Source organism: Podarcis tiliguerta, assembly GCF_965153285.1.
Source record: "Podarcis tiliguerta genome assembly, chromosome: 6".
Taxonomy (NCBI): Eukaryota; Metazoa; Chordata; class Lepidosauria; order Squamata; family Lacertidae; genus Podarcis; species Podarcis tiliguerta.
Window position 1 is genome coordinate 62,218,999 of NC_139539.1, and position 12,486 is coordinate 62,231,484.

At 40.1% G+C, this 12,486-nt stretch overlaps 2 protein-coding genes across 5 annotated transcripts in view; one reads left to right on the plus strand and one right to left on the minus strand.

Annotated features, from left to right (window-relative positions):
* LOC310681064 (uncharacterized protein) overlaps nt 1-12,486 on the plus strand; it is a 111,355-nt gene that overhangs the window by 93,657 nt on the left and 5,212 nt on the right. The window contains exons 6-9 of one of the 3 annotated variants that reach the window (XM_083448459.1): nt 6,912-7,078; nt 7,893-7,988; nt 8,109-8,263; nt 11,240-11,423. The gene's annotated coding sequence lies outside the window, so the exon portion shown is untranslated. Of the gene's footprint in view, nt 1-6,911; nt 7,079-7,772; nt 7,989-8,108; nt 9,493-11,239; nt 11,424-12,486 lie in introns of those variants that run through there. The other 2 variants (XR_014513091.1, XR_014513092.1) reach the window with 2 other exon arrangements.
* Nucleotides 1-12,486, minus strand: part of NEGR1 (neuronal growth regulator 1) — a 434,347-nt gene that overhangs the window by 22,191 nt on the left and 399,670 nt on the right. The window lies entirely within an intron of this gene.

Sequence of the window (12,486 nt, forward strand, 5' to 3'; positions counted from 1 at the left end):
GGCTTTGGGTAGCTGTGCGCAAGCCGCGGGAGCCCTCCCCCGGCTTGCGCAGAGCTGCCTCTTATCCCAAAGCCCCGGCGCGCTGAGCAGTCGCGCTGGGGCTTCGGGTAGCTGTGCGCAAGCCGCGGGAGGGCTCCCCGGCTTGCGCAGAGGTGCCTCTTATCCCGAAGCCCCGGCGCGCCAGGGCTTGGGTAGCTCTCCTCAAGGCGCGGGAGCCCGGCGCTGGGCTCCCGCGGCTTGCGGAGAGTTGCCTGTTCTGGGGGTTGGGGTCGGGGGAAGCTCGAGCTTCCCCTGCCCCAGCCCCGCGCCTGGGGGGAAAATAAATTTCCCCCCCTTTATTTCCCCCCCAAAAAACTAGGTGCACCTTATGGGACGGTGCGTCCTATAGGACAAAAAATACGGTACATACATACATACATTGCAATTATTAATGCAAACCAATTACACAACACATGGCTTTTTCAAAGGTGTTTGTATAAAAACAAAACAACTCACTTAGTTTGATTATAAATCATGAACATTAAAAGAACCACAGACTTGTCATTTGGACTTAGTCAAGGGATAAAACTTAACCATATGCAGGGACTGAAACAGACAGAGGATAGCTGACTGAAGGTCAGAACAAACTCTGCATGTCAAAAATGTTTCTTAAGAGGAAAGATTGGATGATAATGGAGTTCTGAAGTCCCAATCGAGCCCTACAGATAAAATCTCTAAATATTACACTTTAGTTGAGGATTTATGACTTTTTAGAAGCTGGACAACCGTCTGTATAAAAGCACTGAATTAGAAAATGTTGGCTCGAGATAGGAGACCTAATCTACTCAGAAAGTGTCACAACAGAATTACGAGTGTTTACACCAGATGAAAGTGTGTCAAAATGGAAAAAACCCACACACTATAATTTATGGTTTCAAGGCCAAAATATGATAATTGAAACAGTGACCTTGGGAGAAGATCAAAAGATGGAATGCACAAAAGACCCGAACTGAAGAAACCTAGAATTGATATTCTTATATAAGATTCTATTCATTTATCATGACTCAAACCAACAACTTGATTGATCCAGTTGAAGTAAAGTAAGTTAGAAAAGGAAGGTGTGTCAAGTCAACCACATAAGCAAGGAGAAGGGGGAAGAAAAGAAGGAAAGTGGGGGAAGAAATATCCCCCCCCCAAAAAAAATAAAGAAGTCCCCAGAACATTTTTGTTTCAGCATTGTACACAAAAATAATGGTATTCAGGGACTGGTTCAGAAATAGTTAAGGCATGAGTTCAAATGAAATATATCCTGTCTTTCTTCAAATTACATGTCTTGAATTGAGTCTTTGTGATGAGAAATGGAAGTATTTAGGTCCATGCACACCTGTACCAGTAAGAATGATGCTAATTTATTAGCTTAAACTACAGGCTATTTAAGCTAATGTAATTGAACTTCAGCCATCATACTCACCAAACTCAATGAGGGTAAACTACATTAAATCCAAATACTTCATATTAGGCTATGGATGAGATAAGGTACCCATGCTGAGCAGCTGAAGAAAAAGTCTAGATAATTTTCACTGAAAGTTTTGCATCTTCAAAAAAAATTTGGTTGGTTGGCATCTGTCTGTTTCGGGGACAATGGAAGAGTGCATCATTGTAGCTGAAGACAAACGGACTTCACGCCTGAACCACCATTTTGTGATTGATGGGCCAAAGTAATATTTATTTTGGTCAAGTGGGCCCTGGGGGTACAGAGTCCAAGAACCTCTTATCTAGTCAGATTTGACAGAGAACATAACTCAGACTATTACACATATAAATATTTGAAACATCAACCAGACTTTTCATATTGAGACTCTTGGGAACTCAATGCATAATCACTGATTCCTGCTGCTGTAAGAAGCCATTCTGTGCTTGAAACACAATTAACTTCTAAAAACCTTGTGATTCACCTCTACCCAGTAACAGATTATTTACAAATCAGCCCATCTGAAAAAGTAATCCAAATAAATCACACTAATATGGCTACATTGAGGTATATCACACACTTTAAAGATGTTGGATTAACAGTGACTTAATTTTTAAAAAATGTACTGTGTTATCAGGCACATACAGATACCCCAAAGGTCGTAATTTTGAACATTGGTATAATAATCTAATGCAGAATGAAAGACTGAAATGTCAGGCTGGGGGTGGGTGGGATTGGTTTGAGGAGTTGTTGTTGTTGTTTTGCTTGGCTATGCTAGCTGAGCCAGACACCTAATGGCTGCTGAATATGCATTTGGGATGGAGGCATGCTGGAAGTATCCCCTCTAGTTAAGTCAAGTGGAAAGCTCTAAACTGGGATGTTCTAAGGAAGGAGCAGGGTTGAGTCAGCCTGGGACCTAGTGGACCCTGAGCTAGTCTCACAGCCACCAGAGGCCCAGCATAGAGATCAGAGAGCCCAATCATCCTTCCCCCCCACCCCACTTTCTGCCATAGCCGCTGAGACTAGCAGGGCTGCAGATATGCTGGGGAGTGGCGTCACTCCGTCACTCCTCACAGACCTGTCAGAAGCACACATTTTGGACAGCAACCTTTCATCACTGAGTTGAACTAAAGATTTGTGAGATGGGAGAATATTACACCAACTGCCCCCCCAAATTCATTCTGCTTGAGCACAGGCAACAGCCATTCTTTCATCTTGATTAAGTGAAAGCACGTTAAGCTGACTGTATTTGAAATTATGAATTTTCTACTGTGTATATAAATATAGCACAGGTATAGTAACACTGGCCTGATCAATTGCTTTGAGAGCGATCTTGAGCCATAAGACAAATTCGGCTCTCAGATTTATGGCTACTTGCTTCTCTGTACATGGCATAAAAATGAAAACAATGAATAGTCAAATTCTATCATGGTATAATGAGAATGTATTATCCCATAAAGTTCTGCAGGTAAGGTACATACATCAAACCCTCATTTTAAATTTTCTACAGCTGCACTTTGCTCAGATTGTACAGACTACGCAGTAAATTTCACATGATAAGCGTTTTGTCAGATTTTATCTTCCCTTGCCCACAAAGCAATTTTTATTTACATTCAACATCCAAACTCACTATGGCCTAAAATTACTGTCCTAGAATGTCAGTAATAAAAAAAAAGTTCCTTCCAAGTTCAGTTTTAAAATAAGGAATGGAAGAAATAGGAAATGAATGTATGGATTCAGGGGAACTTGAAAAAGTTGAGGCAATCAAAAAAGGCATGAAATTTCAGTTTTGGTTTTATTTTATGCCCTTTAACCAGTATCCTTGAAGTAAATTTTCTGCCCTTGAAGAGAAGATGGGTTCTAAACCTAACAATATTGTTGGAAAGTCACATATATTGGTAGCCTCTTGGGTAGGTCTTTTTCTGACACCTGGAGTTTCTGGAGTGAAAAAAGGTGAATATTTGTTACACTAGGTGCATGTTTGTAGACAGGTTTACTGCAGATTTTAAAAATATTTACAGTACTATTCACTTCTACTAGTAAAAATAAAACTGCACGAATAAGTACATACCTAGATAAAACAAAGCTAAACCTTAAATTTGTGACAGTAGTACTTCCCCATCAATCCAACTTATCCAAACAATTTGTTGTGGCTCAGTTTGTATCAGTGCCACACAGCTGTAGATTTATGCAGTGGTTCTGTTTGGTCACAACTCAACACACGTATTGTAAATATATATTTAGGAAGGCATAGTACTTGTAATTTCTATAAACATTCACATTCATATATTCAGTTATTTTGAAAAGTAACTAAATGTGGAATTCTTATCTATTAAATGCTGTACCATTTGTGTTTTAGGAAAGCTGATTGAGGCAAGAGCAGGTGGTGTGCCTTGTCAGAAAAACTAATTTTTGTTTTAAAAAGGGTACATATGTCGAATTTCATCTGCTATAATTAGACAGAAGGCTTGGTTACTGCTGTATGTTTAGCTTTTGACAAGTTAAGAGCCTCCAGATTATTAAACTAAATTGACTTGGCTTGTCGACTGAAAGCTGAGATAACATACGCTGCATAGTAACAGAAATCTTCAGTGGGAAAAGTTGTTCTCTCAATAAAATTTTAGTGACACCATCATAAAAAATGTTGAATTGGATATCTGAAGTCAAACCAAAATGTAGTTTGAATTTTTCTCTCAAGGTATTATCCATTCAAGAAAATTCAGTTGATTAAAATCACGATCACCTCAACAGCCTCTAATGATCTAGTGGCTGCATTTCATTCACACACAAAAAAGGGATTCAAACTATGTTCCATGTCAGACAAAGTACATCAGAAAGGGATTATAATTTACAGTTCACAGGCAATTATTATTATGTAAATAAAAAATCTCAATAAGCACTCTTCTCTTTTTGAACAAGAAAAAGCTCCAGGGACAATGCTATAGGGCTTCACTTATTTTTGGATGAAAGGTCACTGGAAACATGGGGCGAGATCCAATGCAATGTTAGTGTAAGAAGTTGAAGAGTTCACATTGTTGCACATCTGGTAGAACGTGGTAACACAAGCTCCCCTGTCTCCAAGTCTAACTGCAGTTGCACTACAGTGGTACCTCAGGTTACAGACGCTTCAGGTTACATACGCTTCAGGTTACAGACTCCGCTAACCCAGAAATAGTACCTCGGGTTAAGAACTTTGCTTCAGGATGAGAACAGAAATCATGCGGCGGCAGCAGGAGGCCCCATTAGCTAAAGTGGTGCTTCAGGTTAAGAACAGTTTCAGGTTAAGAATGGACCTCTGGAACGAATTAAGTTCTTAACCAGAAGTACCAGAAGTATAGGTAAAGATAAAGGACTCCTGGATGGTTAAGCACAGCCAAAGGAGACTATGGGGTGTGGCACTCATCTCGCTTTCAGACCATGGGAGCCAGCATTTGTCCCCAGATAGCTTTCCGGGTCATGTTGCCAAAATGACTAAACTGCTTCTGGCACGATGGAACACCATGACAGAAGCCAGGGCGCACGGAAATGCCATTTACCTTCCTGCCACAGTAGTACCTATTTATCTACTTGCACTGATGTGCTTTTGAACTACTAAGTTGGCAGGAGCTGGGACAGAGCAACAGGAGCTCACCCCATCACATGGATGCACTATAATAGGGCAAACCAAAACCATGTCCTCCAGATGTATGGAACTACAACTCCCATCAGCCCCAGCTAGCATGGCCAATTGCTGGGGGGATGGGAGTTGTAGTCCAAAACATCTGCAGGGCATGGGTTTGGCTAGGCCCACACACCATGTATTTCTCAAGCGCAAGACACTCCCAGGATTTGGCTGCTGCACAGTGCCAAGAATAGGGATCCTACTAGCAGAATGGCTGTTGTACAAACAGGCTGTCAAAACTACAATGGTACCTCAGGTTAAGTACTTAATTCGTTCCAGAAGTCTGTTCTTAACCTGAAACTGTTCTTAACCTGAAGCACCACTTTAGCTAATGGGGCCTCCTGCTGATGCTGCTGCCGCCGCGCCGCCGGAGCCCGATTTCTGTTCTTATCCTGAAGCAAAGTTCTTAACCTGAAACACTATTTCTGGGTTAGCGGAGTGTGTAACCTGAAGCGTATGTAACCCGAGGTACCACTGTATATACATAAGCACACGTGTCAGATAATGCTAGCATGTACAACCAGTTTCCCCCAAAACAAACAGTATTCTCTTGGAGCCCCTTTTGGTTAACTGCAGTCATCTGCAAATCTCAGACCAGTTTCTTTCCAACTACAGTGGAACTAATTGCCCAGCATCAACCACCCCATCAATCCATCAGTCAATTTCCTTACTTTCTTTACATACACAAACAAACCAGATTGCTAATCTCAGCTCCACACTGCCTGAATAGTGGCTAGGAAGACAGACCTGGAAACATTGTCCTTATTTAAAGCTCCTCTGCTGCTATAATTTAGATTTTCTATATCTTACCTAACATATATATACTGTACATTATGGTAATTCCACATTTTTAAAAAATAAAATGTATGAAATATATGAAAAAATGTTATAAATGAATCATGTACCAAAGGAAAATACATTAATATATTTTTATTGTGCGGGCGTTTTATAAAATAACATTTTAAAATGCCATTTTCCTACCAGACACCACACAGTAACTTCTCATTTCAATATGCGCACCATCATTTGTAGCCGATTACCCTCACATTACTTTCAAACCCAAAGTACAGTGGTACCTCGGGTTACAGATGCTTCATTTACAGACTCCACTAACCAAGAAATAGTACCTCGGTTTAAGAACTTTGCTTCAGGATCAGAACAGAAATCGTGCAGCGGCAGCAGCGGGAGGCCCCATAAGCTAAAGTGGTGCTTCAGATTAAGAACAGTTTCAGGTTAAGAATGGACCTCCAGTAAGAATTAAGTTCTTAACCTGAGGTACCACTGTACTTTACCCTGTCAAAGCACATTTAACTGTAAATCCCTGTTATAAGATACTACTTTTTTCTAGAACTACAAAAAACAACCACCATCAACTCTATCTACTTGAACACAGTGGTTTCAACTTTAAATCAAGCCTTCAGCACTTGAAAACAACAATGGAAAAATAAATGAGATTTATCCAATTTATTGTGAGTGGTACGGTATATTGGTAAGAATGGGACTGCATAATGAGAGTCAAAGTCCAAGGATGAAGACCTAAAGGGAAGAATGGGGTTGAAAAAACAGATCACTATATACTCCCACAGTAGACCTCCCATGAGTTCTTGTACAGCATGATACATATTAAGTTGACAGCAAATTCTGCAGGTATATGATCCATGTTAGGAAAGGTAGCTCATGAGGGAGAAAGAAAGACAGGACAGAAATTCTGTTTTCCATTGTCTCCTGGCATGGCTTGGGTCATTGTCACATATTTTCCTTTGTATGTAAATATGGAATGCATTGACTTCTATTTTTTAGAGAGCCTTTTTCAGAGACAGAAAAATCTGCAAGCTTGACTGCTTCAAGACAGTGTTGGCATTTTTAAAATTCTTGGAAGTATTTCAGAGGCGAATTGTTTAGAAGACTCAAATAAAAATTCCAGTAATGATGACAGAAAAATGGGAAAATTGCACACTTTACGACAGGTAATTCTCAATACCGTTGCTCATTATAGCCTGTTTTTTATCAAAATGTGGAGAGTTGACCATCGTTAATCTAACTCAATCTAAAACATGCAACACACATTTGAGGAAGACACTAGGTCAACATAAACATTTCCCTACTTCATACTACCTAAAGGAAAACAAGCAATTATTTTTACGGCCTTTGCTGTGCTTTAAATACTAATGATGATTTACAACCAAGGAGAAAAGAGGCTGATTTTCTTCAGTTTGCAAGATTAAAGATAGATAGATAATATCCTAGAATTAGATCAGAGAACCTACCCCTGAAAAAATATTATTTAGACTGTTATTTGTTGCTTAGTTGCCATATCCACACACCCAGAATGATATGTGACAATCATATGGGGTTTGTCCTAGCTTTATTAACAACAGAGCTGAAACAGGCAGAGAAACAGCAGCTTAGAAGTATGAATGGTATAAATCTAGCCAGCTAGCAGAAACTGCTAACTGGCTGAGAAAGGGCAGTATTTGCCCCACACTTAATCTTCATTCTGTAGGCATGTGGGAAGGGCAAATCCAGTCCCTGCTAAATGTGACGGAGTGGTATCTTCATACTTGAAACATTAGAAGTGTTAATGAACCTTTCCCCATTTTCTCCCCTGAATTGTTCCACTGAACCTGGAATGCTATGTGCAGGAGTTTTTGCTTTTTGCAGATGTGGGACCTGGAAACAGAACTGGGCACCCTGAGGCATCAGCTTGAAGAGACACCCTGGGCATCAGCTTAAGAGCACAGAGTGCTGGAGAAAACTGACATTTTGCTTCACGAGATATAGGTCCATTTGTGGATCCCAGAGTAACCATGCAAACGTACTATGTTCTGCTTCTAACATAGATGAGATGAAAACTATGTGCTTCCAAAGCAGACTGAGGTAAGATGTTTAGAATTCAGGAATGCTTAATTAATACTTCTGATGATATAGTAACAGTATATAATTTATTGTGTGACTCATCCATCACACACACACACACACACACACACACTCTAATAGGTAGATGTCTGTATGCTCAGGGAAACCCTGAGGTTTGCAGAAGTACCAAAACTCATAAAAGCCTTAAGAAGACACACAAACCCCCGAAAAGCTCAACAGTGGGGCTTGAACATGGACAGTGAACATCAGGAGCATGAAATGTTGGGTATCTGAAGGTGGGAGAGAGCAGGTGAAGATACACTGCAATGTTTTCTTGCAGGTGTTCATTGTATGTATTGTATACACACACTGACACCTCAGTACAGTTTCTTTAGTCTATTTTTCCACCAGCCCTGTGTCTCTGTGTGAAATCCAGCCTGCAATCCTGGGATGGTATCAGTCAGATGTTTGTTGTTTGTATCCAATGGCTATTACAATGTAAACCAAACAAAGCAAGTAAACCAAAACTAAGTTAAATATATAGGGTTGTCCAGAGTCCTTCTCAGAGTAGGCTCATTGAAATAAATGAACCTCAACCAGTCCTGTTTATTAATTTCACTGAGTCAACTTTTAGTAGGACTAGCATTGAATATCACCCACAGATTTTTGGACATGCAAGTTGTAAAAAATAAATAAATTCCTCAAATTGAGTATCATTAAAATTAAAAATCCCCTTGGCAGTCCCCATTGGTCAAAAAAGTGGCCGGTGATTTTCTCACTGCTCAGTGAATATAAAGCTAGCCTATAGGTAGAAAACTCATCTACATCATCCAGTAAACACCTAATTTTGAAGTAATCTGATTGGCCCTCTAGAAAATTCTGAAGTAAATAAAGGAATCTATTTTTAGGTGAATTGTACAAAGGACAATACAGGATATGGTAAACAATGCCTGATTCACATATACAGGTCATTTATTGGCCTGTTTAAGAATTAATTAACTCAGATATTCTCTGGGCATAGTTTGAAACCTAATCTGAGTAAACACATGTCTAATAGGAAAGAAAGGTTAATTCCTGCAAATAAGCAGCCCTTTTACGGTTGGATTTAATTTTAATATACAAAAACGAGGGCTTAGAATTCTTCATATATTCAAAGTTCATTTTGGCATCTTCAGCAAACCCCCATATCGTGGATCTTATGGCCAAAATTGTCCCAATATTATAGGGGAAATTGAATAACCAAGCCATTACAACACTGTGCTCAGCCTTCTTTACTCTGCAGGTCTAAAAAACCCCCAGTTTGGGTAGCTGTTTTCTGACATTAGTGAAAGTCCCCCCCGCTACCCCCCGGCAATATTTTAAAAGACATATTTGCTGTGTAAGAAACAGCAGCTAGTTTATTCAAGGAAGTAAGTGCCCTTTCCCCCCATGGTCTATGAAATCAAAGGCAAACGAGAGATAAACAAATGCAATATGATGTTTGGACATCTAATGTATTTTTTGAATAAAACTAAACACTGATCAATTGTGCTGTGTGCCTTGTTGAAGCTGGCCTGCCATGGCGAGAGGATTTGGTTCTCTTTGTCCCTTTGTTCTAACTTACCTAAATAATATAATATACCTATTTCTGAGGGTCCTTGGGTGATAGGTCCTAGCTAGTGTTGGAACCTATTGGTAGAGGAGCAATTGGTCTGGAATCCATGGTTTGGAGATGGAAGGGAACATTCAAAATGGCCACCATATTGTGCAGAAAATCAGCACTACCTACTTTATTTATGACTGCATGGCAGGAATAGCCAATGTGGTGCCCGTCAGAGATTGTTGGACTGGAACTCCTATCCTGCATGGTCAATAATTAATGGAATTGGAGTCCAGAAGCATCTGGAGGGCAGCACACTAGCTAGTCCTGTTGTATGGGATTCAAATGAACTGCAATTTTATGCTTTATAGCTTTGGTCTAGGTTTGGAATGATATGAACAGTTGTTGAAATGTGTGGGGCAGGGGGTGGGGAGAGCTGCACCACAGATTTCCCACCAAACCCACCAATCTACTAATTGCTCCTTGACTGCAGCTTTGACCTTGCTGATTAACATTGCACCTCAAAATATTTTTCTCCTGTTGGTGGCTTGAGAATCAAATATTGCTGCATAAACCTTCCCACCAGAGCCCTTTATTTCACTATTGGTGATTTCATATCCATGGCAATGGGCAGTTTTTAGTATGTCGGATTTTGAGCTTCGGGGGAGTCTTTGCTAAGCTAGGGATGTATGGCCATGCCTCATTCCATTCCAATATCCATTTGCACTTTCATTTGTTATTTTCCATTCAGCTGCAACTGGTCTATTTTGCACAAGTTTGTGTTCCATTTCACCGTATGCAGGTGCAGATATATTTGTGGGTTGTGTGTGTGTGTGTGTGTGTGTGTGTGTTTTACATATTTTTTACTTAGCACACAATAGACATACATAGCTCAGCCATCAACAAATATTTACAAATTATTTACCTTCCCTGCAAGTCACATTTACAAAGTTAATGAATTTCCAGAGTCCTGTCTTTTGCAGTAAAACCAATAGAGAGCCTTGTGGTACCTTAAATACAAAGTTTATGGAATGGCTAATGGCCCATCAGAAAGTTATCTATTCAGAATTCCTATTGAAATCAATGGGGTTTGCTCCCAGGTAAGTATGGTTAGGATTGCAGCCACTTTCACAACCTTGATTTCACAGTACAGTGGTGCCTCGCAAGACGAAAAGAATCCGTTCCGCGAGTCACTTCGTCTAGCGGTTTTTTCGTCTTGCGAAGCAAGCCCATTAGCGGATTAGCGGATTAGCGCTATTAGCAGTTTAGCGGCTATTAGCGGCTATTAAAGGCTTAAGGGATTAGTGGATTAGCTGCTAAAAGGCTATTAGCAGCTTAGTGCCTTAGAAAAAGGGGGTGGGGAGCGAAAAAAACCCCCCAGGAATCGCAAGACATTTTCGTCTTGCAAAGCAAGCCCATAGGAAATTCGTTTTGCGAAGCACCTCCAAAACGGAAAACCCTTTCGTCTAGCGGGTTTTCCGTCTTGCGAGGCATTCGTCTTGCGGGGCACCACTGTACAGAATAAATTATCCCTTTCTAAAGCATCAAAAACAAGAAAAGCAAAGAGGCATCAGCATATAACAACGAATATATAAATAATGCATATTGCAAAAGAGTTTACATATCTGTGTATATTGTGTGCATGTGAAAAAGTAACATTTGTTGAAGAGAGCTAATGTCAAATCTTTCATAGCAGGAGTCTGTGCAGCAATGGGGTTGAATGGGCAAACAGAAGGAAACTCACTTGATAGTCCGTTTTCAGTGGATTCATCTGGCATCCCTATGCTAAGCTTCCTTCCTAACATTTTATAAGCTTCTTCATCCTGGCTGTGAGGGAAATTGCTGGAGAGAGATACAAATAGATTTCCTCATGGATGGTAAGATGCCTGTTTTCCACCAACAGATTGTTGTACTGTCACATATCAAAAATACTGCAGTGTTCCCAACAGAAGATAAGCTGTTGGGAAAGGCATATGGCAGCTCAACCTCATGCTGCTTCATATTAGTTAATGGTGTGAGATTCGCCCATCAGAGTGGATCAATTTCCATAATTCATCAACTATTTCCTCAAAGTAATCATAATAAACTTCCTGAATGGGTCCAAGTCTGAATATGAATGGTTAATTATATGACAAGGGAACCATAATGAAGGAACAAGTTCACAGTTTTGAAACCTTCAAACACTGCCAACTCTACAAGGAGCTTCACCTACACCAGAAAGTAGTTCCAATAATTGTTGGGTGGACAAAATATGATTTAGGTTCATTCTGTTGGCTAACTTTGAACAATTTCTAGTTACTATTCACATTCATCCTCCCCCCCCCCCCCACAAGAGGACTGGACCTTTAGCTTTTATTGTTAAAGTGAGTCACTAAGTCAATCATACATTGATAAATAAAATTAGAAAGCAAATTGTGGAGGCTTATTAGACAGATATGGAGGCACTGCTGTTCCTAAGGTGGCCTAGCGCCTTATTAACTTGTGAAGCAAGCAGAAGGAAGGAACATGAGGAGTTTCTTGCATCTTCCCTGCTGAAGAGATTTTCTCTCTTCCAACAGGAACAGTTTGCATTGAAAACTAGAAGTACAAGAGTTTAGTGAATAATGCCTTGTACCTTTAACAGCAGTGTGGCTGGCACAAATTAAACAGGGTAAGCCTTTCCTAGCATGGAAATACAATTATGGGGAAAGCTTCATTTGTTGACATTCTGCCTGTCACAAATCTCATTACTTGTGTGTAAACCAATCAACCTTATCCTTACCACCCAAACTAAAGCAGAATGCAAACTGCTGGAAGCTTCCATTGACAATTGTACTTCATTTAAATATGTTTTTGCCTTGTGGCTCTTATTTTCAAAAATCTCTGCAAAAAGTTCAAAGCATACAATAAAAGATGCAGTTCTGAGTGGTCACCTGAAACGTTTTCTAAACTTTAAAGTGG